Genomic DNA, 15,714 nt, shown 5'->3' with positions numbered 1-15,714 from the left:
CCCTGGGAGCCCAGGATCAGGGCCCACAGATGATATAAGATAAAAATTCCTTTTATCATTATAATTACTCCTAAATGGAGGAATTTGAGACAAAAGCACCTTTCACAAGAGTACCAAGAAATCAAAATGATACCCACAAAAGGCTGCCTGCTCCATGGTCAGCACAGGTAACAGAAGTGTTCACATTCTCTGGACTCCTGCCCTTCTCCTGCCCAAATCGCTGAAGCACACAGACCACTTAAAATCAGAATTGTAGAACTGCTAGACACCTTAGAGATGTCTGGCACCATTCCCTTGGACTGCAGAATAAAACACAGTAGCTCATTGTCACAAACTAATTTCAACATGAAGTGTCCCCTGGATGCACTAAGTTCTTTCTCTGCAAATGTTGACTAATGTAAGTCACAGTCATACCATATAAACACTACGATGGCTGGGAAGTCATCGTCGGTAAGGGAATATTTTAGCCATGTTTATAAGCATTGGCTCACTTTGTAGAAGAGGCTGAGCTGAGTGTTTTTAAATACTATTTCAGACCTGTTTTACAGCACCCTCTGAACATACCAGAGCCTGAATGGACTAAAAAAGATAGTTGTTTTCAGTAACTTTAATACCAGAAAAATATTATACTGTCTGTATTCCTAAGGATCTTTGAGTATCTTACCCAGAGGTCCTCCACTGAGATAATGATCTTAATGATCACCATGGGGAGAGGTGAAAAGGCCCGCTGAATTTGTTCCAGTTGTCCACATGACAAGAAAATCCTGATACTTGATAGGTTTCCAGATCGAGAAGACCAGAGATAAGAGGGAAATAGTACCCTGTATGGAACAACAAGGGATTTGGAGTCAATTTGGGGATCCCACTTAGGTTTCTGACACTAAAATCCTCTGTGACTCATATCATCCGAGTCCCTGTCTAACCACCTGAAAATGTGCCTAAAAATATCTATACCTAGTTTGAAGTTTAAGAGGCAGAATGCTACAAAGAGCCAGTATGATGTGTCTCAAGATCAGGTGCTCAGGAAGCCAAAATTGCTATTGGGTCTATTTCTTTTCCAGAAGAAAGAACACATGTTGAATCCATATTCCTAATAGATGACTCACCAGATGATTTTCAAACCTGAAGGAAGGACAAGAAGTCACTCTTGTGTCATAGTTCACTCAGAAATCATGTTGGACTGGTGAGTATGATACGATAGCAACGTCATCACTAAGAGTGGGGAGCTTCTAATTTCCATACGGCCATGTTGACCCCCTTAGCTCAGAGCCACCAAAAAAGGGCAGCTGGGAAGGGGGCACCGTCATCACTATGAGTGGGGAGCTTCCCATTTCCATATGGCCATGTTGACCCCCTTAGCTCAGGGCCACCAGAAAGGACAGCTGAGGGGGATCACAGGCCAAGGCGGCCAGGTGTGGCTGGGGCAGGCAGAACTCTGACTTAAGGCTCAACTCCTATCTAGATTATTATATTGCTCTTCACAAATAAAGTATCATTGTGTGTGAGCCCTCATGTAGAAAAGGTTCAGAATTTCCATTGAGATTCCCTCTCTGACCTTTAGGATATGTAGCAAAGTTCCATTTAATTTTAAACATTGAAGGACTTCTTGGTTTTCTTTTCGCTATGACTGTGGCTCAATTCCCCTGTGGTCTAAGAATAGAATCTAGTTAATTTCAGGGTTTAACATTTGTAGACTTGATTCGTGGCCCCACCTATCATCTATTTGGGTAAAGAGTCTATGACCACTTGAAAATAATGTATTCTGCACTTATTATGGAATGTTCCCTATATGTCAATTAGGTCACATTTTTACCAATGTTTTGTCTGCTTTTTCTGTCAGATATTGAGAAAGGTATATTAAATCTTCAAACAATGCTGCTCTATTCAACGTGGCATCAGAGAATCTACAAGTGTTTTAAGGCAAGAGAAACAAAAAGGATAAGAATTGAGGGGATAATTGTGACTATTCACAGATAATACGATTGTGTACATAGAAAATCCAAAACAGTCTATAAATACCCTATTAGAATTCAAAATGCAATTTATAAATTTGAGATGGATTGTAGCTTCCCATTGGACAGTTTCTGAAAGAAAACGTAGAACCTGTCAATCTTGGGGTAGGACATAGGGTGCACTAACCACTTAAAAGAATTCAGTGGGACTTCATAAAAATGTGACATTTCTCCTTATCTTATGACCATAAGAAAATGAAAAAGTGAACCGCAGGCTGGGAAGTAAAGATTTGCAATACACACACTGACAAAGACTTGTCAATAAAGAATTCCTGCTCATCAACCGTAGAAAGTCTATTTATAAACGGATACTTCACAAAAGATTGACTGATGGCCAATAAGAACAGGAAAGGGTGCTCTACAGTATTATTTTCAGGCACAGCAAGGCCTTTCCTAAAATGAAAACATACACACAAACCAGTATTCCCTAGATGGATGACGTCCTTATTTCTGAGGACAGCTTGAAGAACAGACTAGCATCAAAGTAAAGTGATGGAATTCCTGACACTCAGAGGATGGACAATTGACCTCAAACTACAGTACAATTTCTAGGCATCATTCGGTCCTCTGAAGGCAGACAACTACCACACCCCTTCCTACACCACACAGGTTGCTTCCCAACCCCTACCATAAACGAAGAAGATGAGAAACAGGACTAGTAGGAAATAGCAAAAATCACATGTGGGGATTATCCTGAAACACACTGATCACATAACTAGTGTAAGGAAGTGTAGGGAACTGACAAGGACAGAGACTCAAGAGGTACTTCTTTGGGAAATGCTGTCTGAAATCGTCACACCGTGGTACCAGCTAATGAGGGCTCTGAGCATACCCAAGGTATGCTCACAAGGGTGTGCAACACCATCGCTGAGGACTGAAACTCTTCAAGACCTCAAAGCTTGCCTGATTGACTGTTGGAGTAAGAGATTCCCATGTTCTGAAAACAGATACCAACTCATTGAAAGGTTCACCTGGGCTCTCTCGGAGGCCCTACAAGAAGCTGAACCATTCATTGAAAATCAATTACACACACACACACACACACACACACACACACACCTGTCATTTCAGCAATTACTTAAACATTCAAGGTTCTTCGTACCTTTTCTTATTCACATTGATATTTATACTCACATGAAATGTCATCATTTCTAATGAACACTGATGTCAAAATAGAGATCCATTGACACAATATTCACAAAATGGAACTTCCCTGCTGTAATTTTCAATGTAGCATTTTTTGAAGTTCATACATATTTTAGGTTTTTGGTAACTTTTACAGGAGAAGATCAGCATTGAAAAACTCTGAATACTGACAATGAGTTTTAAGCCTAGAGAACAAAAATTGTCCAATTTCATAGATAATAAGGAACCAAAGGGAAAGCATGGAAGCTGTAGTCGAATAATTTTACACATGTGCATCCTCTATTATTCTACTACTGAGGGGCGTGTTTTATTACCACTCTACATGCATCAATTGTCTTCCACGTGCACCTGCACAGGTATAATGAATTACTACAGTAGAATGAAATGTCTGGGAACTACCTGGCGGCATCTATAATGAACAATGAAATTTCGATCTTATATTTGGTGAACTTCCACTGTCTGTCCCTTTAGACAATGGACCCTAAACAGAAGAGGGAATGAACCACGAGAGACTATGGACTCTGGGAAAGAAACTGAGGGCTTCAGAGGGGAGAGGGGTGGGGGATTGGGATGGGCCAGTCATGGGTATTAAGGAAGGTACATATTACATGGAGCACTGGGTGTTATATGCAAATAATGAATCACGGAACACTACATCAAAAACTAAGGAAATACTGTATAGTGACTAACATATCAAAATAAAAAATTATTATTAGAAAAAAATTAAAGGTAAAAAAAAAAACCAACACACCTTTTCTGTTTCAAGAACAATCACAATTGAGAAAAAACTAACTTCCAATCCCTAAAGCAAAACACAGACCAAGTTCCATCTCACTCCCCTTTATTCACATTCTCTGTGGGTTTTAAGCTATTTCCCTACCTCCTTTCCTGCTGAGCAGGGAGCCCGGACTCGATCCCAGAACCCTGTGATCATAACCTGAGCCAAAGGCACATGCTTAACTGGCTGAGTCAGCCAGGAGCCCCAGTCATGTTTTCCTTAAGCAAAAGGACACTTTCTCACAATGCCTTCACATGACTTCACATGGTACCAGAGACCTGCATTTGCTTCTAGAAGGTTGCAGATGAAGGCAATTGCAAACTGTCACAGTGGTTTATCAAATACAATGACCTGCCTGGTGACAGTGAAACTCTTATGAGCCCACGAGAGGGTGCTGTGACACTCAGCTGTGGCTGGGCTGGCACAGAGAACCAAATCCATTTCCCTGCCTGATGTCTGTGAGGAACAGATGCCCCCACTGTGAATGAGACCCTGCCACTGAGCTGTCCAGAGATGGCCATCCTCACGGAGGATGAGGATAAAGGACAATGCCTGAGGAGACCTCATCTGTCTCTTTTATCTTTTCATATTTTTGACAGTGGACAAATCACTACCTAGGAGTCTCCAACTACCTTAGTCTCATCTGTGAATGGCCAAGAGGTTTGACAAAACACTTAAGATTTTCACCTCACAAATGCCCACACCCTCTTACCATAGGGATTCAACATTTAGCAAAGATACTGTTCGTTGGAAGAGAGGTCCTGCCCACTGTTGTTTCTCACTTATATGCTCATCTTCCTTACCTCATGGTAACATAACCACCTTGATTCCTGCTGCCATCTTCAGGAAAGCTGATGCGACTTGAAGGACATTACTCTGACATCGTTCTTTCTTAGCAATAAGATGTGGACATTTCCCTAGTCCTACACACCCAAAGTTGAATCGGAATTAGGATTGAGGAGGCTGATGAGAGTTGCAGGTGTTTTCCTGTACAGGGTGGTTTATTACCAATAAGGATGGGTCAGAGTCCTCGAAATTCCAGAATCTTTTCATTAATGCTTCCTACTCGTGAAAGATGATGTACATTGGTCTTTCCCTGTATAGTGTGGTGACTCAGAGAAAAGTGCTTAGCCCTTTCGTCAGACTTCCACGACCACCTTGGGGCTGGCTTCCATATTCAGAAAGGATGATGTTAGGGCTAAGAGGGTTCCTGTACAGTGTTATTTCTTACAGATAAATGTATGACATTTTTGTTACATTGCCAGAACCACTTAGCGCCGGGCTTGCCGGCCTCCTGGGGACGAACCCTAACCCTAGGTCGGCCTCCGAGGGGCCTCTCCCAAGGGGCCTGGCCCCTCAACGCTGGGGATTGGGGATCCCTGAGCTGCCGCGCGGGACTCACCCTGCCTCCCCACTGCCAAAGGAGCCGCAAAGCACGCCGCTGGTTATTCAGGGCAGGAGAAGGGGCAGGGCCCTTCGTGACATGGCAACATTCGAAGGCCCAGGGCGCCCAAACGCTGGGGACCACACTCCTGCTCTGCATCACCCTCAACTCGGCCCGCACCTCCGCTCTTCGCAGAGCCAGTGACTCGGGCCTGCCGGCCTCCTGGGCGCTAACCCTAACCCTAGGACAGCCCCTGAAGGTCACTTCCTGAGGGGCCTGGCGCCACAATGCCAGGGATTGGGGACCCCCAAGTCCCAGCGCCAGATGCATGCTGCCGCCCCACCCCACACGGGCCGCTAGGGGCGCCGCCATTCATTCAGGGTGGGAGAACTGGAGGGCCCTCTGAACCCCTGCCGACATTCGAAGGTGCACCGAACCAAAATGCTTGGGCCCAGGCTCATGTTTACCAGCACCCTCACCTCGGCCCAACTCTCCGCTCAACGCACAGGCGGTGTATCGGGCCTGCGGCGCTCCAGGAGGCTAACCCTAACCATAGGTCGGCCCCCGGGGGGCCCTTCCCAAGGGACCTGGCGTCGCAACGCTGGGGATGGGGACCCCGAGCCCATGTGCCGGACTCACCCTGCTGCCCTTCAGCCACCCGAGCCGCTAGAGGCCCCGCCGGTCAGTCAGGGCAGGAGATCGGGCAGGGCCCTCTGAGCCCGCGCTGACCTTTGAAGGCTCCCCGCGCAAAAACGTTGGCTCCCAGGATCCTGCTCGCCAGCGCCCTCACCTCGGCCCGCCCCTCCGCTTGCTTCAGAGCCGGTGGATAGGGCCTGCCGGGCTCCTGGCAGCTAACCAAAACCCTAGGAAGGCCCTGTGGGGACATCCCAAGTGGCCTGGCTCTGCAATGCTGGGGATTGGTGACTCAGAGCCCCAGAGCCAGACTCACCCTGGTGCACTGTCCCCACCCGGGCTGCTAGGGGCGCCGCCGGTCGTAGAGGGCGAGAGAAGGGCAGGGCCTTCCAAGCCACCAGTGACCTTCAAAGGTTCCCCACGCCAAAACGCTGGTTCCCATGCTCCCGCTTCCCAGCGCCCTCACCCTGGCCCGCACCTCCGCTCTCCGCACAGTGTGCGGATTGGGCCTGACGGTCTCCTTGGGGCTAACCCTAACCCTAGGTCGGCCCCCCAGGGGCCCCTCCCAAGGGTCCTGGTGCCACTACACCGGGGATCTGGGACCCCAAGCCCCAGAGCCAGACTCACCCTCCCACAACACTGCCAACCGGGCCGCTAGGGGAGCCGCCAGTCATTCAGGGCGGGAGAACTGACAGGGTCCCTGAGAATCCGGCGACATTTGAAGCCTTCAGTGCCAAAATGCAGGGGCCCACAATTCCACTCCCCAGCGCCCTCACCTCGGCCCACCACTCCGCTCGCCCCACAGCCATCGTATCGGGTCTGCAGGCCTCCTGGGGGCTAACCCTAACCCTAGGTCGGCCCCCGAAGGGCACTCCCAAAGGGCCTGGTGCCGCGACGCCGGAAATTGGGGACCAACAAGCCCCAGCGATGTACTCAACCTGCCCCTCTGCCGCCACCCTGGCCACTTGGGGCGCCGCCTGTCATTCAGGATGGGGTTACGGGCAGGGCTCTCTGAGCCCCTGGCGACATTCATAGGTCCCCCGAGCCAAAACGCTGAGGCCCACGCTCCCGCTCTACAGCGCCCTCACCTGGCTCGTCCCCCCTCTAGCCACACAGCTGGCGGATCCGGCCTCCCGGGCTCCTCGGGGCTAACCATAACCCTAGGTGGGCCCCAGAGTGGCCCCTCCCAAGAGGCTTGGTGCCACAACAGCAGGGATTGGGACCCGCAAGCCCCAGCGCCGGCCTCACCCTGCCGCCCTGCCTCCACGCGGGCCGCTAGGGGTGCCGCCGGGCATTCAGGGCAGGATAACCGGCGGGGCCCTCCGAACCTGGTGAAGGCCCCCCACGCCAAAACGCTGGGTACCACGCTACCGCTCGACTGCGCCCTACCACGGTCAGTCCCTCCACTCGCTGCACAGCTGGCGGATCGGGACTGCTGGCCTCCTGGGGGTTAACCTAACCCTAGGACAGTCCCCGAGGGGCCCCTCCCAAGGGGCCTGGCGCCACAACGCTGGGGATTGGGGAAAACCAAGCACCACTGCCGGACTGACCCTGCCACCCCGCTGCCACCCGGGGAGCTAGGGGTGTCGCCGGTCCTTCATGGCAGGAGAATGAGCAGGGCCCTCCGAGCCCCCTGCAACATTCGAAGGCCCACCGAGCCAAAATGTTGGGGCCCATGCTTCTGCTCGCCAGCGACCTCACCTTGGCCCACCCCTCTATTTGCCACTGAGCCGGTGGATTGAGACTGGTGGCCTTCTGGGGGCTAACCCTAACCCTAGGTCGGCCCCCAAAGGGCCCCTCCCAAAGGGACTGCCGCCAAACGCCAGGGATTGGGGACCCCCAAGTCGCAACGCTGGACTCACCGTTCCGCCCCGCCCACACCCGGGCCGCTAAGGTACCGCCGATCATTCAGGGAGGGAGAATGGGCAGGGCCCTCCCTGCCCCGGTGACCTTTGAAGGCCCCCAGTGCCAAAACGCTGGGGCCCACTCTCCTGCTCGCCAGCGCCCTGATCTTCGACCGTGCCTCCATTCGCCCCAGACTGCGGATCGTGCCTGCCGGCCTCCAGGAGCTAACCTTTACCCTAGGTCGGCCCCCAAGGGGCCGCTCCCAAGGAGCCTAGTGCCACAACGCCTGGCATTGGGCCCCCCGAACCTCAGCTCCAGACCCAACCTGCCGCCCCGCCACCACTCGGGCTGCTAGGGGAGCCGCTACTCATTCAGGGTGGGAGAATGGGCAGGGCCCTCTGAGTCCCTGGCGACATTCGAGGGCCCCCAGCGCCAAAACTTTGGGTATCACCTTCCAGCTCGCCAGTGCCCTCACCATGGCCCGCCCCTCCGCTCGCTGCACAGCTGGCGTATGGGGCTTGCCGGCCTCCTGGGGGATAACCCTAACCCTAATCCTAGGTTGGCCCCAGAAGGGCCCCTCCCAAGGGGAGTGGTGACCAAAGCCGGGGATTGGGGACACCCGAGCCGCAGCGCCGGACTCACCCTGCCACCCCGTCGACATCGGGCCTGCTGGGGCACCACTGGTCCTTCAGGGTGGGAGAATGGGCAGGGCCTCGAGACTCCGGTGACTTTGGAAAGCCATCCGCGCCACAACGCTGGGGCCCACGCTGGAGGTCGCCGGCGCCATCACCTCGGCCTGGCCTTCCGCTACCGCACAGCTGGTGGATCATGTCTACCGGACTTCTGGGTGCTAACAGTAACCCTAGGACGGCCCCAGAGGGGCCCCTCCTAAGGGGCCTTGCACTGCAACGCATGGCATTGGGGACCCCTAAACTGCAGTGCCAGACTCACACTGCCACCCCGCCACCACCCGAGCCACTAGGGGCGCCGCCGGTCATTCAGCGCGGGAGAACAAGCAGGGCCCTCTGAGCCTCTAGCAACGTTGAAAGGCCCCCTGTGCCAAAACGCTGGATACCATACTCCTGCTGGACAGCGTCCTCACCTCGTCCCACTCCTCCGCTCCCCGCACAGCCGGTGCATCGTACCTGCTGGCCTACTGGGGTCTAACCCTAACCCTAACCCCTAATCCTTACCCTACCCTAAACCTAACCCTAAAGCCTAATCCTTAAACCCTAAACCCTAACATTAACACTAAACCCTAAACCCTAACCCCTAACCCTAATCCCAAAACCCTAAACACTAAACCCTAACCTTAACCACTAACCCCAAACCCCAAACCCTAACCCTAAACCCTAACCCTACCCCGACCCCTACCATACCCCTAACCCTACCCCTAACCCTACCCCTTCAGCTAACCCTACCCCTAACTCGTAACCTAACCCTAAACCTAACCCTAACCCATACCCTAACCCTAACTCTACCCGTACCCTAACCCTAACCCTAAACTGTACCCTAACCCGTAACTTAAACCATACCCTAAACCTAACCGTAACCCTAACAAGTACCCTAACCCATACCCTAACTTTAACCCTAAAGCCTAAACCCTGACCCTAACCCATACCCTAACTCGTACCATAACTAGTACCCTAACCCTACCCGTACGCTAACCCTAACCAGTACCCTTACCTTAACCTTAACCCATACCCTAACCCGTACCCTAACGCATACCCTAACCCGTACCTTATCTCTAACCTGGACCCTAACCCATACCCTAACCCATACCTAACCCTAAACCGTACCCAATCCCTATCCCTAACCCGTTCCCTAACCCGTACCCTAACCCTAACCCGTACCCTAAGCCATACCCAAATCTGTATGCCAACACTTACCTTAAACCGTACCATAACCCATACCCTAAGCCGTACCCTAATGCGTACCCTAACCCTAACCCGTACCCTTAACCTAACCCGTACTCCAACACTAACCCTAACCATAAACCCAAACCCTAAACCCTAACCCGTACCCTAAACCCTAATCTGTACCCTAACCCATAACCTCTAACCTGTAACCCCTAAACCGAACCCTAACCCGTACCCTCTCCTTACCCTAACCCTAAACCCTACCCTCACCCATACCCTAACCGTAACCTATACCCTAACCTTAACCCATACCCTAATCCATACCCTAACCCCCGGGATTGGGTACACCTGAGCCCCACCACGGGACTCAGCCTGCCACCCCTCAGGAAACCATGCCCCTTGGGGCGCCACAGAGCATCCCGTGCAGAACTGGTAGGGCCCCCTGAGCCCCCAGTGATGCTCGGCAGCCCCCTACACCCCAACCCTGAGGCCCACGCTCATCCCGCCCCACGCCTTCCCTTCAGCTTGCCACCGACCTCGTCGCAGAGCCGGCAGATCAGGCCTGCCGGGTTCCTGGGGCCTAGACCTGACCCTACTTCAGCTGGGTAGGGCCCCTCCCCTGGGGCCCGGTGCCGCAGCCCCAGGGACTGGGGATACCTGAGCCCCACTGCAGGACAAAGCCTGCCAGCCCGCAGGAAAGCGTGCTCCTTGGGAGGCTGTGGAGCATTCAGGGCGGGAGAACCAGGAGGGCCCCCAGAGACCCTGGCGAACTTCGGCGATCCCTAAACCCAACCTTGAAGCCCATGCTCACCCCACCCCGCACCCTCACCTCAGCCCGCGGCGGAGCTCACCACATAGTGGGCAGATCTGGCCTGCGGGGTTCCTGGGCCCCAACCCTAACCCTAGTTCAACTATGGAGGGGCCCCTCCCCAGGAGCCTGGAGCCACAGCCGTGGGGATTCGGGACACCTGAGCCCCACAGCAGGACTCAGTCTGCCACCCCGCAGGAAACTGTGCGCCTTGGGAGGCCATAGAGCATTCAGGGCGGGAGAACCAGGAGGGCCCTCCTGAGCCACCAGCGAACTTTGGCGGCCTCCCACACCCCACCCTGAGGCCCACGCTCACCCTCCCCACACCCTCACCTCAGCCCGTGTAGCTCGCCATACAGCCAGCAGATCGGGCCTGCGGGGCTTCTGGGCCTAACCCTAGCCCTAGGTCGACGTGGGTGTGGGGGCCTCCCCAGGAGCCTTAGACCGCAGCCCCAGAGAATTGGGATACCTGTGCCCCACCGCAGGACTCAGCTTGCCACCCGACAGGAAACCGTGCCCCTTGGGGCTCTACAGAGCCTACAGGGCACGAGAACTTGGGGAGGCCCCCGGAGCCTATCCCTATCCTTTGGCAGCCCCCCATGCCCCAACCCTGAGGCCCATGCTCACCCTCCCCCATGGCCTCCTCTCAGCCCTCCACAGAGCTCGCCCCACAGCCTGCAGATTGTCCCTGCCGGGTTCCTGGGCCCTAACCCTTACAATAGGTTTGCCTCCCTAGGGTCCTGGCACCCCACTCCAACGGATTGGGGACACCCAAGCCCCACCGTAGGACTCAGCCTGCAGCTCACAGTAAACTGCACCATTTTGCACCCCCTGAGAGCCCCTTCTGGTGAACCCCGAACTTTGTGGGCCCTTCCGGATGAAACAACAAGGCTCACACTCACCGGCCCTTGTGCCCTCATGTCACTTGGCCGGGGAGTTCTCTGAGCACTGGGCAGTTCGGACCTGCTGTCTCTTGAGGCCTAACCTAACCCTGGGTCTTCTGCTGAGGGTCCCTCCCCGTTTGCCTGCCTCCAAGGCACCAGGCATTGGGCTCACCTCTGCATGACTAGAGGACTCACCCTGCCCCACAGCAGGAAACTCTCCATTTGGGGCTGCAGCAAGGATTCATAGGAAAATCGGAGGGCCCCCCTCAGACCATCCCAGGCAACCCCCACTTTCAGAGATCTCCCCGGATCCAATTAGTAGCTTCACACTGACCTTTAAACTTGCTCTCCACAGAGATCTTTTGATATTCTCCACACTTCCAAACGATGGCATCATCCAATTCAGTGCCTTACCCAGCTTTAGGTCTTGAGATGGATTAAAATGGGAAGTCATTTCACTGATGACGACGTACTGGTGACCAAAAGATACATGCATAAATGCTTCATATCACTTGGCTTCAGGGAAATGCAAATCTAACCCCTATAGATGCCATATCACACGAGGCCGAATATCTAAAAATAAGAAGACATGAAACTATACATGTTGGAGAGGATGTGGAGAAACGGGAACCCTCTTACACCCCTGTACGAATGCAGTCCGGTACAACAACTCTTGAAAATGGTACAGAGATTCCTCAAGAAGTTATAAATAAAGCTACCCTATGTCCCAGCAATTGCACTACTGGGTATTGACCCCAAAGAGACAGAGGTAGTGAAGACGGGACACATGCACCCCAGTGTTCATAGCAGCAATATCCATAATAGACAAACTGTGGAAGGAGTGCAGATGAGCATGGATAGATGAATGGATAAAGAAGATGTGGATCATATATATAATGGAATATTACTCAGCCATCAGATAGGATGAATACTTACCATCACACCAACCTGGGTGGAGCTGGATGGTATTATGCTGAGTGGAATAAGTCAATGAAAGAAAGACAATGATCATATGCTTTCACTCCTATGTGGAATATCAGAAACAAGGAAGAAGACCATAGGGGAAGGAAGGGAAAATAGAATGGGAAGTTATCAGAAAGAGAGAAAAGCCATAATGGACTCTTAACTATCGCAAGAAATTGATGACTGTAGGAGGAGAAGTTGGGGGGGGGTGTAACTGGGTGAGTAGCATTAAGGAGGTCACACGATACAATGAGCACTGGGTGTTACACACGACTGAAAATTTATTGAAGACTACATCTGAAACTAATGATGTACTGTAAGTTGGCTAACTGAATTTAAATTAAAGAACAAAAGACCTCGAATAAACAATCCTAAACATTTGTATGGAACCACTAAAGATTCCAAACAGCCAGTGTAATGTGGAAAAGAAAAAACAAAGCTGGAGGACTCACAATTTCAGATTTCAGGTTATACTACAAAGCTGCAGTCATCCTAACAAGACAGTACGGCACAAAAATAGACACAGCGACCAAAGGAACAGGATACAAGTTCAGACAGAAACCCACAATTATGTGGTCCATGAATCTTCCACAAAGCAAGCAATGATATCAAAAGGGAAAAGGACAGTCTCTACAACAAATGGTGTTGGGAAAACTAGACAGCTACGCACAAAAGAATGAAATTAGACTGCTTTCTTACACAATAAAGACAAACACAAAAGAGTTTCAAGACCTCAATATGAGACCTGAATCCATAAAAATCCTACAGGAGGGAAGACAGTAACTTCTTGACATGGACCATACCAACGTTTTTCTAGACTGTGTCCTGAGGCAAAGGAAATGAAAGCAAATAAACTATTGGGAATACAGCAAAATAAAAAGTTTCCACACAGCAGAAGAACAATGAAAAGGTAAAAATAATAAGACAACATACTCAAAGGGAGAAGATATTTTCAAAGATCATATGCAATAAAGGGATAGTGTCCAAAACATATACAACTGATACTACTCGACCCCAAAAAAACAAATAATCCAGGTAAAAAATAGGCAGAAGACATGGACAGACATTTCTCCAAAGAAGAAATACAAATGACCAACAGTCCCGTGAAAAGATGTTCACCATCACCCATCATCAGGAAAATGTAAATCCAAAGGATAATGAGGTAATATCTCAAACCTGTCAGAATGGCTAACATCAAAAGCACAACAAAAAGCAGGTGTTGGGAGGATGTGGATAAAGGGGAATCCTCGCAAACTGTGGGTGGGAATGCAAACTGCGGTGGCCACCGTGGAAAACAGTATGAAGGTTCCTCAAAAAATTAAATATAGAACTATCCTATGATCCAAAAATCACACTACTCATATTGACCCAAAGAATAGGAAAACAGTATCGTAAAAGGATACGTGCACCCCTATGTTTCTGCACCATTATTTACAATATCACATTATGGAAGCAACCCAAGGGTATGTAGAAAAATTGACTATTGAGATGATAGATGTGTGTATTCACACACACACACACACACACACACACACACACACACAATGGAGTATTACTTGGCTTGAAAAAGAATGAAACCTTGCCATTTGCAGCCACATGGATGGAGCTAGAGAGTATTATCCTAACTAAAATCAGTCAGTCAGAGAAAGGCAAATCCCAAACGGTGTCACTCTAATGGGGAATTTAAGAAACAAACAAAAATAAATAAATAAATAAAAGAGAAAAAGGAGACACACCAAAATACAAACTCTTAACAATAGAGAACAAACGGATGGTTACCAGAGAGGAGGTGGATAGAGGGATGAGTGAAATAGATGAAGGGGATTAAGAGGACACTTTTCTTGATGACCACTGAGTAATATATAGAATTACTGAATCACTCTATTGTACACCTGAAACGAATGTAACACTGTATGTTAGCTCTACTGGAATTAAAATAAAATTTTAAAAAAGATCTTTCTTTCAGGAACCTCTTTGAAAAAGCTTTTCCTGTGCAATGTGCATAATCCCTACTTGGGAGGATTCACTCTACAATAATTATTCACTTCATGCCTCAACATCAGATTTCACTGAGTTCTTACCATGGATCCCAGCCCACGGGAGCCATGGTCCTTTTCTGTCCAGGCTCAGCACCTATGCATTCAAGATTGGAAGTAGAGACACATGTCACTTCACAGTCCAGAAAGCTATAATTGTTTCTGTTTCAGTGTGAGAGAGTCACAGACTTTGGGACAGGTTTCAGAGCAGGTTTATTATGGATCCTGGATCTCTATTTAATGTTCATTGCCTGGATCCATTTGGCTAATAGGTTCCCTGTGGATGGGCTTGCTTCCAAGCACATACATGGAAGATGCAAAGGTGGGTGGGCTTGGTGCGGGACAGGAAGAAGTCCAAAAACAGACAAGGGTCCGATCCCTCGCCTGATCCAGGAACTGCTACGAGAGGGTACAGGTGGTAGAATCCATGCGAAACTCCAAGGTCACCAGCTGAACACAGGAGGCACAGGTCAAGGGATCTGGAGATGCAGGGGTTGAAGGCTGCTCTGAGCTACCTCTGGGAGGAAGGGAGGGAAGGAATGAGAAGGAGACACTGCCTGCCCCTGGCCCATGCCAGTTGTCCACCGCTCTGACACGCATCAGTCTATGAGCTGACACAGCCTGGGCTCAGGATGGGCTGGCTCGGGTTCCTCAATCCTCAGTGGGACAGCTGGCCCCAGGGCTCAGAGACATGCTGAGGGAGATGAGAGGGAAAGCTGCCCCACCCAGGTCATCCCCTCCTTGAATAGACAGCCCTTCAGAACTGCTAAAAAAAACCCCACTAAAAGGGTTGAAAGACATGCCATGGATGAACTAAAGCATAGAGAAATGTAAAATAACATTCATTTTTAAGTTCAGAGCTGTCATCTCAGGAAGTGGGGAGAGCTTCCCTGAAGAAGACTGAGGGGAGGGCAGGCCATGCTGAAAAGGGAGACATGGCTCTCCTGATTGGGGACCTGCAGCCCCCTTCCAGGGCAGGGCATCATCCTCGCATCACACGAGATCCATTGAAGTGTTCCATCAGGGCCAGATGTTTGTCTCGAGAAGGCTACCCTGGCATCGGACTGCACAGGGCACCAGGGACGAGGGCCAGATGGAGGACGGGCAATACCCCAGAGGCAATGAGGCAAGAGCAGAGACACATGACCTTGAAAATGATGATGAAAAGCAGGAGGTGGCAGCATGGAGCCGGCCCGAAAGTGCCATGGGAGCAATGCCCACAGCTACACTGACTGGGGGCCTTCTGTGCCCGGTGTGGCTGACTTCAGTGGGATCCAGACTAGTCCTGACCACAAGTCTAGGAAGTGTGCACCACCCCTGGCCTCCTCTCCCCTTGCACCTGTTAGGAATCACGGTCACAGACCCT

The sequence above is a fragment of the Ursus americanus genome, chromosome 30, assembly GCF_024610735.1.
Source record: "Ursus americanus isolate L20-20 chromosome 30, mUrsAme1.1.p, whole genome shotgun sequence".
NCBI lineage: Eukaryota > Metazoa > Chordata > Mammalia > Carnivora > Ursidae > Ursus > Ursus americanus.
This window is presented reverse-complemented; position numbering follows the sequence as displayed.